Source organism: Nycticebus coucang, chromosome X, assembly GCF_027406575.1.
Source record: "Nycticebus coucang isolate mNycCou1 chromosome X, mNycCou1.pri, whole genome shotgun sequence".
NCBI classification, from domain to species: Eukaryota; Metazoa; Chordata; class Mammalia; order Primates; family Lorisidae; genus Nycticebus; species Nycticebus coucang.
Window position 1 is genome coordinate 181085483 of NC_069804.1, and position 13463 is coordinate 181098945.

Genomic DNA, 13463 nt, shown 5'->3' on the forward strand with positions numbered 1-13463 from the left:
AGTCCAAAGACACCAAAACGGTTCACAGGTAAGGTCTTTCTGGTTTGCAGTCTCGCTGCTACTGAACTTACAGTTGTGGGCAGGTTTAGACGGATTGAACACACGCCACCACTTGCCAGTTTTCCACTGTTTTAGTCCTCCTCTTGGGGTCCAGAAGTCTCTCGCTGTCTCCCTGTATCCTCTCAGGGGTGATGATAGGCAGATCCCACCAGCCAGAGATGCCTGGAGTCCTATCTCCCCAAACTCACGGTGCCCAGATGCAAGGAAGCTGTTACTCGGCTGCCATCTTGCTCCGCCCCCATGATTAGTATTTTTAAAATACTTTTTCCTAATCAATATCCCTATATTAAGAGGGCCAATTTAACTTAGATGATGGTGTTAATTTTTAAAATATCTTTAGTAAAAAATAAAAAAAAAATCTTGAGTAAAGTGTTGTGGTTTGCTTAGTAAATCTTAATTGTGAAATTTCTTCTTTTTTCGGAACTTTTTCCCTGCTGCATTTGCTGCATTTTCAGTCATGATCTCTGAATACTTCCTTCTGTTGTACCTTCTGAACTCAGAATTAGCCAGCAATTCTTCCACAATACTTCTTTTCCTTTGCTTCTTAGGGATTCGTGAATGGTAGAAATCAGCTGGATTGTCAAGGATGGTTCCAATCTGGAAGTACTTGGGGAAGCCATCTCTATCATTTTTCTTATAAAACCTTTTAGGGTCCATGATTGCTCTCATCTTCAGTGCTTTGAGATCGTTTTTCAGTTCATCTGTCAATTCCGGAGCTTTCATACCAAACCAGCCATCCCCTGCTGTTTTCTGTTGTTCTTTTCTGCATTTTTTCTGAAGTTGATGCTTTGATTCACTCTATGGTGAGACAGAGTAGTTTTTTTCAAAATCAGATGTAATAATGGCTTTCTACAGAAGTTTGTTTTTCCTTTTCTCCTTGATCTGTGTTAGGTTTCTCTTGTTAGACTGCAGTTTGTCTGCATTGAAATTAATATATAAACCACCCATTGCTTGATACTCAGGCCAGGGTCTATGCTGCTGCTTGTCAACTTCAGAAGTTTAGCCTTTGTGTTATTTAGTAAGTTTTCTTCATCACTAAACTCATCTTCATCTTTCTCGTGGTTCATACTTGAGGGCTCTGATGTGGCATCATTATTTGGGGGGGTTGAATGCCTTCTGCTGGAAGCCTTCAGCCGATATGGCTTGGATGCTTGTCCAAGCCCGCCCAGACCTGGTGACCACCATCTTCCCGGTCCCCTTATTTTTTCAATGTTGGTTTAGCTTTCTGCATTTCATATGAGCTTTAAAAATAGTTTGTTAATTTCTGGGCGGTGCCTGTGGCTCAGTCGGTAAGGCACCAGCCCCATATACCGAGGGTGGCAGGTTCAAACCCGGCCCCGGCTGAACTGCAACCAAAAAAATAGCTGGGCATTGTGGTGGGCGCCTGTAGTCCCAGCTACTTGGGAGGCTGAGGCAAGAGAATCGCTTAAGCCCAGGAGTTGGAGGTTGCTGTGAGCTGTGTGAGGCCACGGCACTCTACCGAGGGCCATAAAGTGAGACTCTGTCTCTACAAAAAAAAAAAAAAAATAGTTTGTTAATTTCTACACAAATGCTTCCTGAAATTTTGATTGGTATTATATTGAAACTACAGGTCCATTTGAGAGAACTAACACTTAACAACATTAAATCTTTTGCCCCATTAACATGATATATCTATTAATATTTATATAGTTTTTTTATTTTTTCTTAGTAATATATTATAGATTTTACTGTAGAGGTTTCTCACATCTTTTCTCAGGTTCATCCCTAAGTATTTCATATGTTTCATTCTACGTTACATGGCAATTTTTATTTCAATTTCTGATTGTTCATATATAATGTGTAAGAGTTTAACTGAATTTTTGTATTGATCTTATCTCCTGTAACCTTGATAAACTCACTTTTTAGTCTTATTGGGTTTTTTGTGTAGTTCTACCAGATGTTCTACATAGACTATCATATTGGTCGTGAATAGACAATCAAATTCATTGTAGATAAAGCCACTGTTCTTCCTTTTTAATCTTGATTGCCTTTTTCCCCTTTCTTTCTTGACTTCTGTAGCTAAAACTTCCAATACTAAGTTGAATAGAAAAGGTGAGAGTGGACATCTTTGCAATGCTCCCAATCTTAGGTGGAAAGCTTTAATTTTTTGAACCATTAAGATTTATGTTAGCCATAGCTGCCCTATTTTAAGGTGAGGAAGTTCCATTGTATTCAAAGTTTCTTGAGAGTTTTTATCAATAGTTATTATATTTTTTCTATTAAGATGAGAATATGATTTTTCTTTTTTAGTTTACTACTATGGTAGATTAAATCGATTGATTTTCCAACATTAGACCAACCTTGCCTTCCTGAGACAAATACCACTTAATTATTATGTATTATTCCTTTTATGTGTTGTTGGATTTGATTTGATAAAATTTGCTCAGAACTTATACATTTATATTCAAGGGGGGATATGTAATTTTCTTTTCTTATAATGTTTTTGGTTTGTTTTTAGTATCGGTATGATGCTGGCCTCATAGAATGAGTTGGAAAGTGTCCCTTCCTCTTCAATTTTCTGGGTGAGTTTTCAGTAGAGTTAGTTTTAATTTATCCTTAGATGTTAGAATGAATTCACTAGTGAAGCCATTTGTTCCTGCAGTTTTCTGTATGGGAAAGCTTTTCAACTACAAATTCAATTTTTTGATACATAAAAAGCTACTCAAGTTATCTATTTCTTCAGGAGTCAGCTTTGGTAGCATGTCTTTCAAGGAATGGGTCCATTTTGTCTAAGTCACCAAATGTATTATCACAGAGATGTTTATGATAGTATCTCATATTTTCACATCTGTGGAAGTTATAGTAATAATAAACTCCTAATATTAGTAATTTCTGTCTTCTCTCTTTTTTCTCTGATCAGCTTGGATAGAGGTTTAACAAATTTATTGATGTAAAGAGCCAGTTTTGGTTGCATTGGTGCTTTCTTTGTTTTTCTGTTTTTTAATTCATTGATTTCTGCTTTGACCTTTATTATTTACTTTATTCTACTTGCTTTCCCTCCCCCCTCATTTTTTAATGTGGAAGCTGAGGTCATTAATTTGAGACTTTCCCCCCCTACTATAGGCATTTAGTGCTATAAGGTTTTCCCTAAGTACTGCTTTAGTAGCATTCTCCAAATTTTGATATGGTATGGTTTGTTTGTTTGTTTTGAGACAGAATCTCACTATGTCACCCTTGGTAGAGTGCTATGGCATCACAGCTCACAGCAACCTCCAACTCTTGGGCTTAAGCAATTCTCTTGCCTCAGCCTCCTAAGTAGCTGGGACTGCAGGTGCCTGCTGCAACACCCGGCTATTTTTTGGTTGCAGTTGTCGTTGTTTAGCAGGCTCAGGCTGGGCTCAAACCCTCCAGCCTTGGTGTATGTGGCTGGTGCCCTACTCACTGAGCTACAGGCGCCAAGCCTGATATGGTATGTTTTTATTTTCATTCAATTCAAAGTACTTTCTAATTTCCCTAGTTGCATCTTCTTTTAAAAAATTAAGATCACAGTATTTATGTTTATTTCTAGTTACAAGAAACAGAACAACAATTCCTTATTTGTACAAAAATACGTGAAAGGTGCCAGGCGCTATGGCTCGCACCTGTGATCCTAGCACTTTGGGAGGCTGAGGCAGGTGGATTGCCGGAGCTCAAGATTTCGAGACCAGCCTGAGCAAGAGTAAGACCCCATCTTTAAAAAAAATAGCTGGGCATTGTGGCGGGAGCCTATAGTCCCAGCTACTTGGGAGGCTGAGGCAAAAGGATTGCTTGAGCCCTAGAGTTTGGAGTTTCTGTAAGCTATGACACCATATCACTCAACCAAGGGCTACAGAGTAAAACTCTGTCTCAAAAAAAAAAAAAAAATGAAGGTTTACAATTAGGTTCATGAGCCAAAGAGTTATGTACAGATGAAGTCTCTTTCTTTATGTATGGGTTATTTGGAAGTATGTTATTTAGTTTCCAAATAATGGGAAATGTTCCAGAGATAGTTCTGGTATTACTTTCTAATTTAATTCCATGGTGGTCAGAGAACATACTTTGTGAGATTTGAATCCTTCTAATTTTATTCAAACTTGTTTTATGGCATAAAATGTTATTTATCTTCAGAAATGTTCCATGTACATTTAAAAAGAATGTTTATTATATTGTCATTTGGTGGAATATTCTATAAACAATGAATAGATCAAGTTTGTTGATAGTGTTGTTTAGATCTTATGTAACATTAATGATTTTCTGTCAACTGCTCTATTAATTATTGAGAGATGGGTATTGAAATCTCCAACTTTATGTATTTGTCTATCTAATTTTGCATTATGTTTCGATTCATATAATGTGAAGCTCTCTTATTAGATTCAGAAACTCTCATGTTCCTCTTGATGAATTGACCCCTCTATCATTATGGAATGACCTTTTTATCCTTGGTAACATTCTTTATTATGGAAATATACTTTAGTATTCATATAGCCACTCTAGATTCTTTTTATTAGTGTTAGCATCATCCTTTTCATCATTTTACTTTCAATATTTTTGTCTTTATATATGCAATGCATTTCTTGTAGGGGGTACACAGTCAGGTTTTGCTTTTATAATCCAATCTGAAAATTTGCCTTTACATTGTGGTGTTTAGACCATTTTGTATTTAATGTAATTATTGACATTATCAAATTTAAGTCTTTTGTCTTGCTGTTTGCTTTTTATTTGCAACATATATTCTATGTTCCCTCTTTTGTCTTTTTTAACCTTATTTTTTTTGATTAATTGAATATTTTTTAGATTCTATTTTGTCTCTTATTTTGTTAAGTTTTAGTTAGTCCTCTTTGTTTTGCTATTATAGTGGTTGATACAGGATTTATAGTATAAATCATTAACGTATCACAATCTTCTTTAAGTACTACAATATCACTATCACTTCACATATAGTATGAAAATGTTATGACAGTATATTTCTTTTGTCTTTTGTACTGTTATTATATATTTCACTTATATTTATGTTATAAAAATCATTTTGATTGTTTTTGTTTAAATATATTTAGTTATCTTTTATATAAATTTAAATAAGAAAAATATTATATATGCACCATATAGTAATCATTTTAACCACTCACTATTGCTTTGTGTAGACCCATATTTCCATCTGGTATCATTTTTCTTCTGTCTAAAAGACTTCCTTTAATATGTCTTATACTGTAGGTCTGCTGGTGATAAATTTTTTAGTTTTCATATGTTTGAAAAAGTCTTCATTTCAATTTCAGTTTTGAAAAATAATTTCACTGGGTATAGAATATGAGGTTGACATTTTGTTATTTTTTTATGTCCTCTTTTCTCTCTGTTTAATTTAGATAGTTTCTATTTAGATAGTTTAGAAGCTATCTAAATTAATACAGTTCTTCAAATGTACTAAAATTTGTTCTGCAATGTCTAATCTCGTTGTTATTCCTATCCAGTGTATTTTTCATCTCAGACATTGTAGTTTTCAACTCTAGAAGTTCAATTTGAATCTGTTTTATATCTCACATTAAGTTTTTGAACATATGGGATATGACTATAACTATTTTAGTGTCCTAATCTGAATATCCCAACATCTATTTCAGTTCTGGATTGGTTTCAATTGATCAACTTATCTCCTCGTTGTAGGTCGTATTTTTCTGCTTTTTAGAATGTGTTGTAATGACAAACATTATGAATTAAAATCTATTAAGGTTCTGGGTATTTTTTGTATTTCTATAAATAGTCTTGAATGTTTTTCATTCAAGAACATAGTCAAGGTACTTGGAAATAGTTTGAACCTTTTAGATGTTTTTTTATGATTTATTAGGCAGGACTGGAGCCGTTATCTGTCTATGGCTAATTGTGCCCCAATACTGTGTAAGATCTGCTTATGTAATCTATTCAATGCCCTGTGAACTGAGATTTTTCCAGACTTGCTAGTAAAAACAGATATTTTCCTCAGAGTTGTGTAAGTGACAGGCACTATTACTTCTAATCTTTTCAGGTGTTTCTTTTCCAGGCCTTAGGAAGTTCTCTTCCATGTGGGTACTGACCAATATTTTCCTGAGTACTCAAGGGAAACTATCAGCAGATCTCTGAAATGCTTTCTCTGTGCAGGTCTACAGTACTCTGTCCTATGAAATTTAGCCTCCTTAGCCTTTCCAGATTCCCAGCTATTTCTTCAACTTAGGGAGAATATCAAGTTCTTCCTGGGTTTTTCCTCCCTATTCCTCAGGATGGAATCTCTCCCTAGGCAATAAACTGGGACAATTGTAGCACTTACCTCATTTGTCTCCCATCTCTTAGGGATCACAGTCTTTTACTACTTGATGCTCAGCATCTTTCACAATATTTTTTCCTATATTTTCTGTTTGTTGATTGTTTCAGCCAACAGAATAAATTCAGTTCCTGTTATTCTACCTTAGTTAGAAGTGTAAGGCTACAAACATCTTTGAAAATCATGGATTTCATCTTGAGATGGACTTGAAAGTTAAATAAGCAACAATAATATTTATTTATTTTTAAAATATCCCATTTATTATTGATAAAATATTTTTAGAATCCCTAAATGAGTCCAGATAAATGGGGGAACATTCAGGAAGAAAAGGGAAAGAGTAAGATTTAAGCCTAGGTGATAGTTTTACTTTAGGACAAATATCGGGTTTGTATATGTTCTTGGTGACCCTCAAGGTGAGAACAGTGGTGGTGACTTGCTTTGATGAAAAGTCATTTCTCTCCTGGCATATGGACTGATGACTCCTTTGCTTCAAATACACAAACAAACAAACAAACAAAAACCAATCTGTCCACTGCTACCCTGCAGTGCCAACTCGATGTACACATATGGTTACTAGATAAAATATAGCATGCCCAGTTAAATTTAAATTTTAGATAAATACTGAATCATTTTTTTATATTAGTGTATCCCAAATATTGTATACTACATATTTACAGTAAAGTATTGTTCATCATTTGTCCAAAATCCAAATGTAAGTGGGGTCCTTTATTTTTATTTGAAAAATCTGACAATACTATGCACATAGCACTGCGATTCCCAGCCCATGCTCAGGTCTGTGTGATTAGTCAGAAAAGGCTTTTATATGAGTTCTGCCTCTGGCCTATTTGGGGATGATTCATGCACAATGCCTAGTTCAGTGCCTATCCCCCACTACCTACCCTATGAATGGAATTAAGTAGCCAAATCAGAAACTGATGCTTCTTCACGGATTACAGATCATTCACTTATCCCTGATGACCTCTGAGCCTCCATAAGGCAGTTGACAATAATGTTGTATCCTCTTTATAGGTGGGGAGGGTGAAGGTTAGAAAGGCCACCATAGCAGGGCAGAAGTAAATGCCCTGTAATTCAGAGAGAAAAGATTCTCATAGCAGCTCTGCCCTTCTGTCCAGGCTCATTCTCCACATAGCCAGTGAGCTAGACCCAGGAAGTATACCATCCATGGTCTAGAGCTTAAGTGACAAAACCAGGATGAGGACATTGTGCCCCCCCCACAGCACCCTGGCCTGTTCTTGGCTTGGAGTAAAGTCTCATGTTCCTGGAGACCTCAAGGAAACTCAGGCCAGCCACTGAAGGGATAGTAGATATGTGTGTCACCTTCTTCAGGTTCTTTGATTCCATCTGATAGGTCCCATGTGATATAGAAAAAAAAACAAAGGAGGAAGAAACCAGGGCTCTTGCTTTACCTTAGCTGCTAACTCACTCAGGCACCCTGTTCCTCTCTTCTTCAGTCATTGCCTTAGTTCCTTCATCTCTAAAATGGAGAATAGATTAAAAAATAGGAGGCCAAGTACAGTGGCTCATACCATAATCCCAGCCCTTTGGGAGTCAAGGTGAAAGGATCATTTATGACTAGAAGTTTGAAACCAGCCTAGGTAACAAGGTGAGACCTGTCTCTACAAAATAAATGTAAAAATTAGCCAGACCTAGTGGTGCATGCCTATAGTCCCAGCTACTCAGGAGACTGAGGCAGGAGGATCACCTGAGCTCAAGAATTTCAGGCTGTAGGGAGGTATAATTGCACCACTACACTCCGCTCTCAGTCTGTTGCTAATAAAAAAGTGTCAAGAAAGGACTTTGAAAGCATCAAAAGTGTTCTGCAAATGGATTTACATTCTGAACAACAAAATGGCCCCAATATCAGAACCATAATGTTAGCCCTTTTACAGCAGTAGCTTTATCCAATCATTTAAGGGGAAGGAAGAGAATGAGACCTCCCTCCTCCTTCTAGAGATTGTTATGAAGCTCTTCAAAGGGTAGAAAACACAAGAGTTATGCCCGGCTCTTCCCAGTACCTGCAAGAGCTTGGGGATGTCTTGCTGGCTGGGCTCACTGAAGGGGGTGAGCTACTAATTTGGACTTGCTGCCTTTAGCCTTGAGAGACTTAGAGTTTTGAGAAAGGGGCCACAGGCAGGGTAAAGAAGGGCAGACCACATCTTCCTACTTCCCTGAAGCGTCCAGCTATATTACTGACTCATTCTGCATCCCTGGAAGCTGATGGCTAGCACTTATTAGTAATCTCTCAGTAGGACGAAGAAGGCGTACATGTCTCTGGTGCTACTGTGTCTGAAAACAGGAAAGAAAAGTAGGGAAACTAGAAGCATTTTCTGATGCTGAAGAAATGGTTGAGCAGAAGAATAACATCTAACATGAGAATGCTGGGTGCCTACATCAGGTGCCTACAATGTGCTGTGCGCTTACCACGCTGTTTTAATTGATACTCAAAAAGCATCTCTGCAAGGTAGATGTTATTATTATCCTCATTACAGATATTTAAATTAAGACTACAAAAATTAAGTAATTTTTTCCTTAGTCACATAACTAATAAGTGGGCAGTGGGGATTAGAACTTAGACCTGGCTGGCTCTAAGGCCCCTCTTCTTTCTGCCATGCTCTACTGTCTCTGGTATACCCTGGAAGTTTCCTTCCCTGGTGCCTGGAGTCCTGGCTATGCCCAGGAATCTTGGAGGAAACCACTGAATGAGGCAGGAAGGAGGAAGATGGGGCTGCAGGAAGAGCCTGACTTGCAGGTTGGCCTCCACCTCATCACTCTGACACTCCCAGATCTCCAGTGGCACAAATGCATGCCCAATCCAAATAAAGCCTGTGAATGCTGCAGATCTCAGAGAGTAGTTTCTATAGGCTAAAATGACACCTTGGTTATTCCTTAGATCAGCTAACTGGCGACCTAACAGAAAGTCACCAACCTTAGCTTATTAAATCTGAATTAGCCTGCAATGTCCTGCCCTTCCCACACCAGGGAGCTAGCTGTACAGGTCCACATGCAGCATGTGGTTCTTATGCCCACATGTCTGGCAGGCCCTGCTGCCGGGCCTCTCAGCCTATGGCTCAGAAAGCAGCGGTGTTGAAAGTGAGGACCAGGACTGCTAGAAATGAGGCTGGCAGACATCATAAATGGCCACTGAGAGTGAGGGAGGAGGTGGTGATAGTGTATAAATGCAAGAGGTTCAGCCACTCAGGTCATTTATTGCAGGAGCAAAGAGCATAAGATACAGTGTTAATAAATGAGGTGTTACTAGACTTCCCTTGGCAATTTTGAATTTCTCCATTACCTCTTGAAAGAACTAAGCTTGTCCTTCTGGACCTGAGCTCTTGCCCGTGACTCAGGAGTATTAATTAGCATACAGGAGCAGAAATCATTTGTCATCCCATGTACATGGAAATTACACTAGTGATCCACTCTTAGAAGGACAATGCACTCAATCAAAGGTTTTGCCTAAAGCAAGGTTGGGTGATGGCTTCACATCCATAATCCATTTTTGAATAAAGTATTTAATGAGGAAACCAAATGGCCTTGGCTGGAGCTGGGAATTGAGGTCATACTGGATTAGGGAAGGCCCTAATGACTGGTGTCCTTCTAGGAAGGGAAAAGAGACACAGACGCAGAGAGATGGCCATGCACAGGAAGACAGAGCCAAGGACTGGAGTGATGTGTCTACAGGCCTAGGAATGCCAAGGACTGCTGGCAACTACCAAAAGCTAGGAAGAAGCAAGGCAGTTTCCTCCCCTAGAAAATATGGCCTTGTTGGTACCTAGATTTTTAACTTCTAGCCTCCATAACTGTGAGAATAAATTCCCATTATTTTAAGCCACCTGGTTGGTGGCACTTTGGTGTGGCAGTCCTAGAAAACTAATACAATCTGAACTTTTGTAAATCAATTCAGTGTCAAAACAACACTAGTGAAGGAAGTTCTCCTGAGAGCTACCAGTCTGGACTGCTGGTTCAGGTGGCCTTTTCTAAGTTTATCCTTTGAGACACCCTCACCTAAGCATGCATCAGAATCATCATAGTATATGCATGACAATTATGTATTAAAGAGAAATTTTTAAATGCATAGCAGCACGGAAAATAAATGAATAGCTCAGTGGACCAAAAAGGGAACATAAACATATCCCCTAGCAGGGATGAAGCCATAGCCCTACTGAACTCTGGATCTAGAAGCAGACAGAGACAACCAAGGGTTCTGCTCCTCTGGGGTAATGAGAAGGGACTAGATTTTACTGAAATCAGGTGCTCATGTGGGGCTTTCCCATCTGTGGAACGGTTTTATAAACATTGCAATCACCCCTGACCAGGGCTGTGGCTTACAGACAGCTGCAAACCTAGACATGTAGGGTGAAGCAAAGACAACCTGGCAGCCAAGACTTGGCTTAAGTTGCCTATAAACCCAATAATATCCTCAGCATCACAGCAGGTTAGAAGCCTTGTGCCACCAAGAGAAGACCTTATTCTTAACAAGAAAGCCTAGGCTCTAGGTGGACGTGATGGTTAGAACGCTAACCAGGAAAAAATAGGGAAAGAGAAAGGAAGAAAATATGAGATGAGCCAGAATTCCAAAACACGTGAGAACAACTGACACTTAAGAGTGACAGCTGAGCAAACCAACACTCAGGAGATGAATTCAGTTCAACGAAATGAAAATATATTTTGTGATATGAAATTGATTACATAAAAGAAATGTTTAGGATCCTCAAAGAAATGCAGAAATAACACCTACTTTTAAAAATTAAGAAATCATATACCATAACAGGCATATGTGAAACAAGAGCAAGTAGCATGAAAAAGACCCAATTTAGAAATTATAAAAATGTCTTCTTATATTTACTCCTCCCTGCATTAACAGATCTCTGGAATGCTAGACCTAGCTCACCTAAACCAGAAGCTTTGTGTGCCACTTTTCTACTAGGATTGATACTTTTCTGGCATAGACCCTCGCCTTCTCTGCAGACTCCTTGATCTGTGGCTGGAGCTGCACTAAGGAGCAGATAACCACACAGCTGATCTATAAAGGGTGGCCGCACATTACTGGATTAATTGGATCTAAGATACCAATTTATTCACATACAAACAGACATCCAGTGTCTATATTGTCCCTGAGCCTGGCCTGGCCTGTGCTTCCTGCCCCTCCCACCCCCACCTTATCCCATGTGCTTTCTTCAAGATGCCATTCTCTACTGAGCTACCCTCTGTCTCCAGCAGCCATGTTTATTCTTACCAACCAATGGGACTTCTGAGGGTCCTGTGATGCGATGACATTCCTTTTCCAAATTTCCTTTCATTAGCCTATTCACACTCTGAAGATCAGCAAGTTCTCAAAGTATGGTCCCTGGACCAACAGTATCACCACCATCTGGAAACTTGTTAGAAATGCACATAGTTGTCTCCCACCCTAGATGTACTGAATGAGAGCCTGTTGAGTCGGCACTCAGCAGTTTGATTTTAAGAAGCCCTTGAATAATTCAGATGCATTGTTATATCTAAGAATGTCTGTGTACTAAGTGCTTGCAACATGCCAGGCATGGTGATGGGTGTCTCTTGGTGTGCCTGCTGTCTCTTGGTTCTATAGCTGTTTTTCTCAATGCTTCCTGGGGCCCTGTAGGAGGTTCAGGGGCTCCTGGAGTGTGAACAAATAATCAGTATGCTATGGACTAAGCACAGAAAAGGAAAGCAACATTTCTGTGGCTGACAGATCTGAAGCAGAATACAAAAGGAAAGAAAAGGCTGAGTAACAGATGCAGTGACTGTAAGATCAATAAGCAGCATCATGCAGGAGCTGGGCATCCTCTCAGATAAATCCACCAGCCCCTGGAGCCTGGTGCTGGAGAGGTGATGAGAGAGACAGACAGCCTGATAGTTTGCTAATGCCAAGCAAAGTTGCATTGTGTCAGGGTGCCATCCATGCGAAGTAACCCCACTTGACAAACACCAGGTTAGCAATTGGCTGATGTAGTGGGCACTTGTGAGTGCCTGCTCTGGAGGTGCAGAAATAAAGCCACAGTCATTTCCCACCAGTAGCTCATTATGGCATGAGAGTAACAGGCACAGAACCAGTTGTCTGTGGTACAATCTGGATTCATGCTGCAGGAGTGCACTGCTGGAAGAGGTTGAGGAAGGCTTTTGCAAGGGAAATGAGGCTGAGAGTGGTCATGAAGAGAGAATGTTAGTTTTCCAAGCAGAAGGAGCAGCCTATATGATGGCATGGAAGGGTGGGAGGCTGGCGATGGCTGATGTGTTAAAGCAGGTGGCTGTGAACAGCAGGAAAAAAGAGATGGAGGGTGGTGCTGGTGCTGGGTTTTATCCTCTGGGTGATGGGGAGCCAATGCATGTTCTTGAACAGAGGAGTGGCATGGCAGACTTGCTGTGTTGGAGAGACCATGCTGGGGACTGTGCAGACAATAGATCTAAGCTGGAGACAGTCTGGCCAGGAGGTCCATGAGGAGGCTGAAAAGTCCTAGAGAAAACTGACCTGGGCCTGAATTGGGTGCCCCCAGCACTGAATGGAGAGTTCGTGTCAGGGCCCAGCCCTTCGCTGTCTCTAGGGGATAAAAAGATGAACCCCACACAGCCTTCCCTCAAGAGCTCAAGAGCTTGACGTATAGAAGGAAGCCTAATGTGAGTACACGATGCAGGAGAACTTGCCCCTTCACCTCACATGATGTGTTAGTTTCCTGAGGCTGCTGTAACAAATTGCCACAAGCCTAATGGCTTAAAACAGCCCAGACTTATTCAGTTCAGAAGGCTGAAATGTACGTGCAGGGCTGGTTCCTCCTGGAGGCTCTAGGGTAGAATCCATTTCTTTGCCTTTTCTAGCTTGTAGCCCACATACCTCTGCTCTGTCTTCACTTCTCCTTTTCTGACTCTTATCCTCTCTCATTCCTCTTATAGGGGCCCTCATGATTACATTTAGGGTCAATCCATAAAGTCCAGGATGATCTGCCCATCTCAAGATCCTGAAGTTCATTATATTGTTAAGGTCCTTTTTGTCATATCAGGTAACATAGTCACAGGTTTGGGGATTATGACGTGAACACCACTGGGGGGCCTTTGTATATGAGAAGGGTCTACTGTATATGAGAAGGGTCCTTATGTTTTCATG